The following is an 11,200-nucleotide window of genomic DNA, read 5'->3' on the forward strand; positions in this document are numbered from 1 at the left end:
CGCCTAGGGTGGAGGTACAAAAAGTGTCGCAGTAAGAGACCTGTCCCACTCGAGGGTAAAGTTCTCCAGTGCCAGTCAAAACTACCACACCATCAGCTTTAAAAATGAGTTTAGATTCTGTTGCATACCTTGTCCCATCAGTGCTAAACACAATGGAAAGGAGAAACCTACATCAACACCTGTGCTTCTTCTGCTGGCCTGTTCATCAATACCTCAGCATAAATGAACCCCACATATGAAGGGGTCGAGGGACTGAGAGAAGAGGGTGGGTTGTCTATGCTTGCATTCTTCCAAATAAGTATCACTCTCACATAAGGAAAACCTACCACGGATGAGGCTAAAGTAGAAAGCCTCCTTGTCCTCCATGTGGGTAAATAGAGTATTTACCCACATTGAGGACAGAGAGGCTTTCTGTTCATAAATTCATCTGTTGCCATCCAATGAACACACAAAGTAATGAGGCCCCCTGAAGGTAATGGCAGAAGCAAGAGGAAAACAGAGACTGGCATAGAAACAGAAATGAAAGATACACAAGAAAAAGGAGAAAAATGAAGAGATATACAAGAGAACCAGTAAATATATAGAAAGATGTTGGAGAAAATATATGGTACAGTTCAGAAATATAAAAAAGGTTGAAAAAAGTGAAATAAAGAAAGGGAAATATGGAGACATATATGGACAGTCATTGGTGTGAGAGGACGCCTGTACCGCAATATCTCTTACAAGACATAAACATCTTTTGGATAAATGTTAACTTTGTACACAAGGCAAATGGAATTTGAACAGAGGTGCCATCCACCATTGTTAGCTGCATCCTTCAGGAAAGGTTTTTTAACTGATTGAGCAGTTGACAAGTTGTGAGGACTTCTGCACTTGCAATTGTACGCGAATGATGAGTGCATTTGGACTGCTTGCATACCAACTATCCCAGTCGTCGGGGCCTGAACACAATTTTTCTCCTGTCTACTGCTCAAAGGAGGTAGTTCCCAGTGGCTACCATTGAAACGCGTATACCGCATCACGGCATACCTATGCATAGATCTCTGAGTATTTATTTTTGCCAAAGAGAAGGTAGAGTGCTTCACAGTTCATTCTACACCCTCAAAAGTATGGTGAAATGTGTTATGAATGGAAGCCATTCAACCGAATTCAAGTACTGAGGATTAATTCAACTTTAAAAAAGAGGGGTTCTCAGGTCAACTAAGCCCTATGCTTAGTCCAATGTTGTGTTTCTCTTTGAAAACAAATTGCTCACACTTGGCTGTCAAGCATCTTTCATGACAGCATGAGGATCTGACAGGGTTGCTTGTTGACAAGATGTTTGGCACAGGTTCAAACCAGCATGGGGAGTGAATTCGAATCTCTGCCTCACCACATGAGACTGAAGCAGCAGAGAGCAAGCAACTGATTTTCTCGATCTCCCCTTGGGCATCACTATGCAGCATGATTGCTTATCAAGGTGCTGTCTGTGTGTTAGAAATGGGGGTCTCTAGTTGGCAATAGTTTGCACCTTTGTCCAAGTAGTGACCCTTCTGCCTAGTCAGGGTAAAAGGGAAACTAACCCCTGCTCACCCTCTTGATAGCTTGGCACGAGCAGACAAGCTAATCTCTGAGGCAGTGTGTAAAGCATTTGTGCACATGTACAGTAATACAGTGAAAACACTACAAATGGACACCACACCAGTTTAGAAAAATACATAATCTGTATCTAAACCAAACAAGACCAAAATTACAAAAATCCACAATACAGTAATCAAAATGTACTTCTTTAGAAGATAAAAACAGTTCTGCCCATAGCAATCTTTAGATGCAAACTTTCAATTCAAAGTACCTTGGGTGTGTCAAAATCATAAAAACGGCTGCAGGGAAAGTGATGCGTCACTTCCTTACATGCAGGGAAGGTGATGCGTTGCTTCCTTACTCCATGGGAGGTGATGTGTTGGTCCCTTACTGCCATGCAGGGGATGTGATGCATAGGTTCCTTACTGAAGGGGAGGTGATGCGTCAGTTTGTTACTCTGCGGGGAGGTGATGCGTCGGTTTCTTACTGTGGCCCTGGTGTCCTTGAAGACTTGGCGCCCCGGTGCGATGCGTGGCGATCGGGGATGCGTCAGTTCTTGATGTGGCGGCAACAGCTCTGCGTTGGTTTCTCAAGCCGCGGTCCCACGATGCGTTGGTTCTTGCAGCCGTACAGTAGTTCCTGTGTTGGAATCGGTGCGGTGATCTCGGACATCGGAGATCCTGCAAGTGATTTGGCATGGGGCAATTTCTCCAGCCGCGAGCAGGTGCTGCGTCATTTTCTTCGGCGATGCATCGAAAGCAGGTGTGGATGCTTCGCGCTTCTTGTAGTTGCATTTCTTTTCCAGCTACCAACAGCAGGAACAACTTCCAGAGGCCTAACTCAGCAACAGGCACCTCTTGGCAGGTCAGAACTCCCAGCAAGGAAGTTTAAGGGAGCTGGTGGTGAGGTCTTTATGGCCCTGAGACTTCAGAATAGGAGGCAAGCTCTACTTCAAGCCCTTGGAGATCTTCTTCAAGCAGGATACACAACACCCAGAAAAGTCTCTGTCCTCTCCTTGGTAGAAACAGACACTGCAGGCCAACCTCAGACAGCAAACAGCAAAGGGGCAGTACTCCTCCTTCAGCTTTGCCTGGTTCTTTCCTTGGCAGAGGTTCCTCTTGAATTCTAGAGGTAATCAGGGCCTAGGCCCCAACATTTATAGTCCATTTCTCTTTGTTCTCTATGTCAGAGAGGCTCTGTGCTCAGTCCAACCCAGTTCTGTCCTCTCTGGTGCAGCTTCCCAGCAGAAGGTGGAGACAGCATTGTGTAAGGCAGACCAGGCCCATTCAGGTGAAAGGAACTCTCCGCACCCTACTCTTAATGCAGCCCAGGTCTAGTCAGTCCCGCCCTGACTCATCCAGGAACCCCCCCCAGTGGCTATCTACAGTGAATGCACATCCACAGCCCATGTCACTCCAAAGCCAGACACTAAATCCACAAACAAGCAGAGATACACAGGATGGGCAAGCAAGAAAATACCCACCTTTTAAAAGTGGTATTTTCAAACACACAATATAAAAATAATCTTTACTAAAAGATGCATTTTTATATACCGAGTTCAGGCATACTAAACTCCATCTTTCTATCTTGTCCCCATGGGACGTTACACCTATAAGATGTTATAAATAAACTCCCATTCTATCCTATGGGATAGATATCCTTTCAATAGTGAAGAACAAAATTCACTGTAGTTCACTATCAAGCCATGTTACACACATCAGAACATGTCCTACCTTTCACATACACTGCACCCTGCCCGCAGGGGTACCTTGGGCCTACATTAGGGGGCACTCATTTGTAAGAAAAGGGAAGGTGAGGGCCTGGCAAGTGGGTGCAATTGCCAGGTCGACATGGCAGTACCAAACTGCGCACAGACACTGCAGTGGCAGGTCTGAGATCCTTTTGCAAGGCTGCTTGTGTGGGTGGCACAATCAGTTCTGCAGGCCCACTAGCAGCTTTTGACTTAACAGGCCCTGGGCACCCACAGTACACTATACTAGGGACTTAGTAGTAAGTCAAACAAGCCAATCATGGAAACACCAATCCATAGTCACAATTTACAGAGGGAGCACTTGCACTTTGGCACTGATCAGCAGTGTCAAAGAGCCCAAAGCATCTAGACCAGCAAAAACTAAGTCCAGCACACAGCAAAAACACAGGCGACAGAGGCAAAAATACAAGGGAAAACATGCCAAAGATGCCAGGTCTAACACTGTGATAGATTTGAAACAGCACTGAAAGTGAGTCCGGAGTCCCTGCATCACCAAGCACCAGCTGATTTCTCTGAGACTCCACTGGGAGTGCATACGTTGAACCTCTGTTGTGCTCCACAGTTAGTATGTGTGACATCCCAGTACATGGTAGTCACAATGTAAGGAAGAAGTCACTTTGCCACCAGCAGAGAGTACGGTAAAAACACCAGGGTTTTGTCAATGACACAAACAGTTTGAAGACTTATGCCCAGGTGTTCTTCTCTACAATTTCTCATTAAGAATATGTGTTATTCTGTTTTTGGGCATATAAGACACTTGCTCGGTGCTTCCTCAGCACCTTCAGAGTTTCTTTGATAAAACTTCCATTGAAATGAAAAACTCATTGGATAACAGTACAGGAGCATGAAAAGATCATACAAAAGAAACAACCATGAAGTGATATACTAGGGTATGAAGTTAGAAACTGAGAATTTTTGTTTTCTCTTTGCGTTTGGGTGGCATCAAGTCTGTCGTGCATGTGGTATTGTGTTGTGTTGTGTTAGGCAGTAAGCCAGTAACAGTTAAGTACTAGTCTATTATGATAAGACTTTTGATATTAAGAATGCAGATTGTGAGTCCACCGCCATTTTTCTTGACGTCCCCTGGAATATCCGCCATTGACTTGGGAAAATGGAAAAAACATTCTCACGTTATACGAAAGCCAACACTGGAGAGATTCTACTTTAGGAAATGTAGACAAATGAGTGGGGGGATAGTAGAAGAGTAAATAACTGAGTTGAGGAAGCTAACATCAAGTTGTAAGTTTAGAGAAACCCGGGGGGGGGGGGGAGAATAAGGAATCAGTTTATGTTGGGTTGTACTATGGAGAAGATGAATTGCAGTTAAAGGACAATCCCAAATTGAGTGAAATCATCCAGATAGCAAAGAAGATGCAACATAGTCTTGATTATGTAGAAGAGATGAAAACCGAAAATGGAACGAAAGAAAATGTATTGTTGGGGCAGAGACGAAAAAATTAGCAGGGCGTAGAGTTTAATGGGAGATGTTACAGGTGCAGAACACTAGGACATTTGGCAAGCTACGGAGTGCGCAGGTGGAAAAAAACTTGCAATCAATGTGGAAAGAAAGGCCATTTTACAAAGGTATGTAGGTCAACAAAGGGACTAAAGAATATAAATGAAGTGAAGGAGTAGAGTGAAGCGACAGCATTACAAGTTGTAGGCAAGAGAGAAGCTGGCCCCAAGAAGAGGTGAAAGTAGAAGGACATGAGATAGACATGTTACTTGACTCTTTTGCAAAGCTAATACTGATCTCTAATGAGATATACAAAGATAAAATAAAAGGAACAGTGAAGCTGTCCCAGTCTGACATCAGATCTGCAGGACACGGCGGAGAAATAATTAAATACATGGAAACTTCTGTGGTTGCACTGAATACAATGGAAGATTCAAAACAAGAAAATATATGTGTTTGTGAAAGGAGACTGCATAATCATTTCGTTCCATCAGAGGGATTGAAAATTAATCTTTGATCTCAACTCCAATATCCCCATAATAGTGAAGTATGTGACAGAAGTATATTGTCAGTGACAGTAGGTGCTTCATAGGAGCCAAAACATGACTATAAGTTCACAGAAGTGTTTATCAATAAGCTAGATTGTTTGAAAAGATAAATAAATAAAAATAAAGCTAAAGGGAAATGCACAACCCAAGGTGTGAAAGGTTAGAAATATCTCAATCACAAACAAGGAGGCTGTCATAAAGGAATTAGAAACACTAAATACCGCTGGCACCATAGAAGAAGTTAGAGCAATATAGTGATTGGCTCCAGTTGTGAGTGTGATATAAGAGTCTGTATAGACCTAAGAGAACTAAATAAATGTGATGTTGCTAACCAATATTCTTGAACCAATTTAACAAAAATGATAATCATGCTTGCGGTAAGAGGGTATTTTCAACATTGGACCTAATACTGGCATACCACTAGGTGATAACGCAAGAGAGGTCTTAAAAAAATTACAATTGTCACACCCAGCAGAATATTTTTAGAAGATTTTTATGTCTTTTTTGTATGCTATTAATCTCAAGTTTCAATATTCAATCATACTCTGGATTAAGGTCTGAGAATATGTAGTGGTAAAAAAGTTACCACAACGACACACTGTTATTTTGGTGCAAAGGGAAAAATCATGATGACAGAATGAGGCATGTGTTGCAGAAGCTGCCACAAAATGGTTTAAAACTTAAAGTAGAGATATGCAAATTCAGACAAAAGAACTGAATTGATTAGGCCACAAACTAACATGTCAAGGGACTGGGCATAATAGAGTTGGAAAATCAGTAGAAGTTAAAAAGGTGAAGGTGGGATACTGGGTAAAGATAAAATCTCCAGTGGGAATAAGAAATTGACCCAAGTTCCCAGAACCATTTACAGTATTGAAGTTGTTTTAAATGCGCTCAAAACAGCTGACAATTGCATATGCAATTTTTATAGGGTTGTGAGAGTCATGTGTGGGACAAACAAGACATTCACTCTGGACCTACAAGAGAATGGACAACATTTACAATCTCCTGTTAACTACTCATATCTATTTGACAATTTTTTCTTTTTTTTTCCTTTTGATGTAACTTTTGTAAGCTCAACAGGTCTAGTTTGCACTATATAAAACTTTATAAATAAATGAATTAAATTAAATTAAATAAAGAGAAAGATTTTGGAGGGTAATGGTCAGGATGGGGCATGCAGCGATGAGAAATATAAGGAGTATTCGCTTGTTCCAAATTTTTGAAAAGATTACGTGGCGAGACATTCTTACATTCCTTGGAAATGAAATTAATTTCCAATTGTCAAAACATCTCTTAGAAATGTATGTATTTGTGTGTATATAGTTTTGATAGGTGCAATATCTTGCTCTTATCGTTTTCTATGTTTTTCATGATTTAAAAAGCTGTAAGGGGATGGTGTATGGTGTATGTTAGATCTATACACAGGCAGGTCCATTGAATTACAATGGTCGGATGTCATTCAGGATTGATACTGCACTCTTCAAGTTGGGTTCTGCTACTGGTGAACACTGTTACTTGCGGATGTAGTGCTTTGATGATATTAAACCTGACGACTTTAGAAAATAACAAGTTTGGATGGCTCGGGAACTTACAATTCTAGTAACATTTTTCACTGTTATCCTTTCTATTTTATATTGAGGCAGATGGAAATGCATATGTGATTTTAGTTGGGGGGCTTGATTAGCTAGATGGGACCACTATATATCTAGATGACTCCTGACCGGCCAGAAAACAACAGGACTGGTGTTTTATGACCTTTGGGAATCATGATTTAACATTTTACTTGGTATGTTGCTTAGGGAGAGGATGCTTCTATTAAATTCCCCTTTGAACTTTTATTTGTAGTTTCATTTTCTCTCATACACTTTATTATGATTTATTTCTTAGCCAGCGTTTAGAAAATGTGACTATTGCAGGATCTCTTTCTCCGTAAAAGTATAGATTTATGTCCCCATACATGCCAAAAGAAATTTTTTCCCAATTGCCAATACCTATGAATTAGAGGCAGAGCAGAGCAGCATATTAAGGACCCAAATATGAGTTTGGCGGTGTGGGAGCGGGCCACCACACCGCCGCCCCCTCCAACGCCACCAAACAGGGCCATAGCCTGTTCACTAGATTATGAGTAATATCGTGGTCTGGCGGGTTGCCGGGTGGCGGTCCCGCGCCAGTGCAGTTTAAAGGCTCATGTATGAGCCTTAAACTGCATCACCGCGGGACAGCCAGTGCATGTCCTTGCACGGTTTGGACTGTGCAGTCCATGTTGTGCAGGAATGGGGTGCATGCAGACAGGGGGGTCACAACATGTGCCCCCCTGCATGCACCACCATGCACAGGGTCAAGAGAGGGCACTGTAGGGCCCCCATTCTTTCCTCACTGCTCGAAGTTTTATGTAGTAAGAACCTCCATGAGACCACTGGCGGTGAGGAAAGTCGTAATATACCTGACGGTGCCACAGGGCACTACCAAGTATATTGCGGCTCTAAGACTGCCAAGCCACTGCCTGGGATCTCTGATCCCTGGCAGCGGTGCCATGGCGGTCCGACTGCCCAAGTTGTGTTCTGGTTGTCAGACTGCTGGTGCAGTGGTGGCCGGACTGCCACTGCTGCGCCACCATGAGTTTGGCGGCCCTTTGACCGCCAAACTCATAATTAGGCCTTAAGTAATCAAATTAATGAGCATCATTTTCACACTGGTTCATTTATCTTTATCGCTTTTCAAATTACTATCCAATTTTCTTTTTACATTCTAAGAAAATCACAGCAATGTACAAAAAGCTGTGATGGATCTGTATAGATTCACAATTGCCCAAAACATAAAAGCCTTATCCACAAGAGGTTTTAACAACATGCAATGTTCCACATACAGAAAAAACTTAGAGTGTGTTGATTTTATCCCATTTCTACATAGGTTCTTTATTACTGAACAAAGTATGGTTCAATTTAAAAAACGAACATTGTTGAAAACCATTTTCCTTGTGTCCACCTCAAGAGGGAGATGAGGGTTTTCTCTTTTACATTAGATCCTTGTGGTTTGTCCTGTTGATTAAGGCTGATCACCCTGATTCTGGAATTGTGCGAATTACTTTTCTACATGTTACAGTGGCAGCAGAGGATGTCCTACTCCCTATGCGTGCCCCCAGCGCTTAGAGATTTCAGTTGCTGGTTCCCAATTATTAGATATGGGCCGCTAAAATCAGCTACCTTTGGTACAAAAGGAACTAGCTCTGCCCATGCTAAGAAGGATCTCAAGTCAGGCCAAAGACCCCTCTCAGCATTAGAGATGCTAGTTTTTTTTTATAGGGGTTTAAACCATTTTCCCTTAGAATTGTGGTGTTTTGGACTCTGTGAGATTTATGGTATATGCCTAGCACCTGGACTGAACGTTTCTTAGTTCCCTTTATTGGAACAAGGGCAAGTGGGAAACTAGGACAAAGGGCAGATATCACAGAATACTTGATACATTGGTAACTTTTTGTCTTCCACCTTTAGTCATTGAGAATCATTGCCCAGAGGAAAAGACTAACACCTAAACATGACATGGGGCTATCATGGAACCACATTCTTTAGCCCATGGGCTAACAAACATGGGGTCAGATTTACAAGCCCCTTGCGCCTCTTTTACGCCGCCGTTGTGTCACTTTTGTGACGCAGCGGCGGCGCAAAACCAGCGCCATGCTGCGGGGTATTTGCAACGTGATGCATCTGGGAGATACGTCACGTTGTAAAGCCCTGCGCCAGAAGTAGGCGTTCCTGCGTGGGGGGGTGCGTTCAGGCGCAGGAACGCCTCCTAAAAGTGGCTGAGTGAAATCTACAAACTTTCACTCAGTGACTTTTGAGTCCATGCTGCGTCAAAACCCTGCGCCTGCTTGAAGCAGGCGTAAGGATTGACGCAGCATTGTAAAGATAGGGCACCCCAGAGCCTTGCTGGAGCTGCGTCACGCTTGCGACGCAACTCCAGCAATGCGCTGCCTTTACAGCACAGATGCGTCACGCATCTGTCTGTTTTTGCCCCATGGTGCGCTGCATTGTAAATGCGGCGCATCCATGGGGGCGGAGCCGTGACGCACAATAACTGGATGCGCCAGTTTTTGTAAATCTGCCCCATGGCCTCTATCCCAATGTTAACTCCATTATAGCAGCTTACCTTGTAAGCAGTATAAATATTTTGAGGTCAAACCAAGCACCCAGAGCATGCTTGGACCTTCCTTTTTGGTGCTGTTCATCATCGTAACTACCCTAAATGTCCTTAATGTTACAACAAATTATTTGTAAAACAAATAGTTATGACTCGAAACTGAATGTATTTTGTATGACTACTGTGTTTTATTGCATGGAAGTTCCAAACTTACTACCACGTTATCGATCAACTATTGACTGTTTATCCTGCTACCCTTGTAGTGTCAAATGTACAAGGAGAGTGCCTTGGTTATCCGTTTAGGGTACCGGGGCGAGTGACACACCCGTGATGAACGGCAGCACTACCACAAAAACTGCCCAGAAACCACTGATCACCTTTGTAACAATAGAAATAACTCTCATTGTATTTATTGGGTGCAAATATATACCGTTGTTTTACAATTTGAGAATTGTGTAGATTATAATGACAAATGTTGTTTACGAAGCATTTTTATTTTATCTTCTTCCAAATTAATAAAACTAGATAGCACATATATATTTTGTCTTCCATAAGAAGAGCATTTGATAGCTCGAAATTCATTGGGGACTGCTTGTGATATAACATCTGATGTGAAGCGAAAATTGAAAAATGTGAAGTCTTCGTTATTGCACCAATACAATCACATGAAACCATAAGAAGCTTGAATAAAAATAAAAGATTGAGCACTTTGCAACAAATAAATTGTTGAACAAATTTAACCTATCAAGTCAACACAGGCCTTTTGTGAGGTGCCGAGCCACAAGATAGCCAAAGTGGCGAGAGTATTCATATTAATGGATACCAGATGCCCCACTGGGAGAGTCATAAGTTGTAAAACGTCTCATAGCAACGATCAAAGCAGATTGCAGGTTGGATACTGAATTATCAGAGATGATAGTTGCAGGAGACCCACAATAGAAAGAAACAAGTAAGGGGCATATTATCAAGACAGGCGATAAACTTATCGCCGCTTTAGTGGCAGAAAACTGCCACTAAAACGGCGATAATGGGCTTGATAATATGCTTTATGGAATTCCAATTGAAGCCCATGTTAGATGTGAAGGACATCTAACATGGGCTTCTATTGGAATTCTCTGCGGCATATTATCAAGCCCATTATCGCCGTTTTAGCGGCAGTTTTCTGCCGCTAAAGCGGTGATAATTTTATCGCCTGTCTTGATAATATGCCCCTTTGTTTCCTAGGCAAGAGGCAATTGTGTCTGCCACTACTCGGCACTGTTGCAGTGTCTTCCGCACCAGCTTCAGGGGGTTGTGTGTGCAAATAGGCACCTGTCTTATCTCTGCTGCAACCTTTACGAGGGAGTAGGTAAGGGGAGAGGAGTTGGCCTAACGGCTAGGGCGCTCGACCTCGGACCTGAGGAACTGGGTTCGAGTCTCGGTAACGACGCTGAACATCCTGTGATTCTGGACAAATCACTTAATCTCCCCGTGCCCAACAAAAATGAATGTGTGTCCTCATGTAACGTAACTGGAACTGGTGCTATGTAAAGCGCTCTGATACCTGATTGGATTCGGGTCAAGCTCGCGCTATATAAAACTCTGCAAAAAAAAAAAAAAAACTTTGAAAGGCTCAGCACCTGCTGTGTAGTGTTCAGGGTAGAGAGTAGTAGGATGGTTATTTAGGGCCTTATTTATCAAAAGTGACGCATTGCTGCGTGAAAACAGCGATGTGTGACTTTTCAT

This window comes from Triturus cristatus, chromosome 3_2 (genome assembly GCF_964204655.1).
Source record: "Triturus cristatus chromosome 3_2, aTriCri1.1, whole genome shotgun sequence".
Lineage (NCBI taxonomy): Eukaryota > Metazoa > Chordata > Amphibia > Caudata > Salamandridae > Triturus > Triturus cristatus.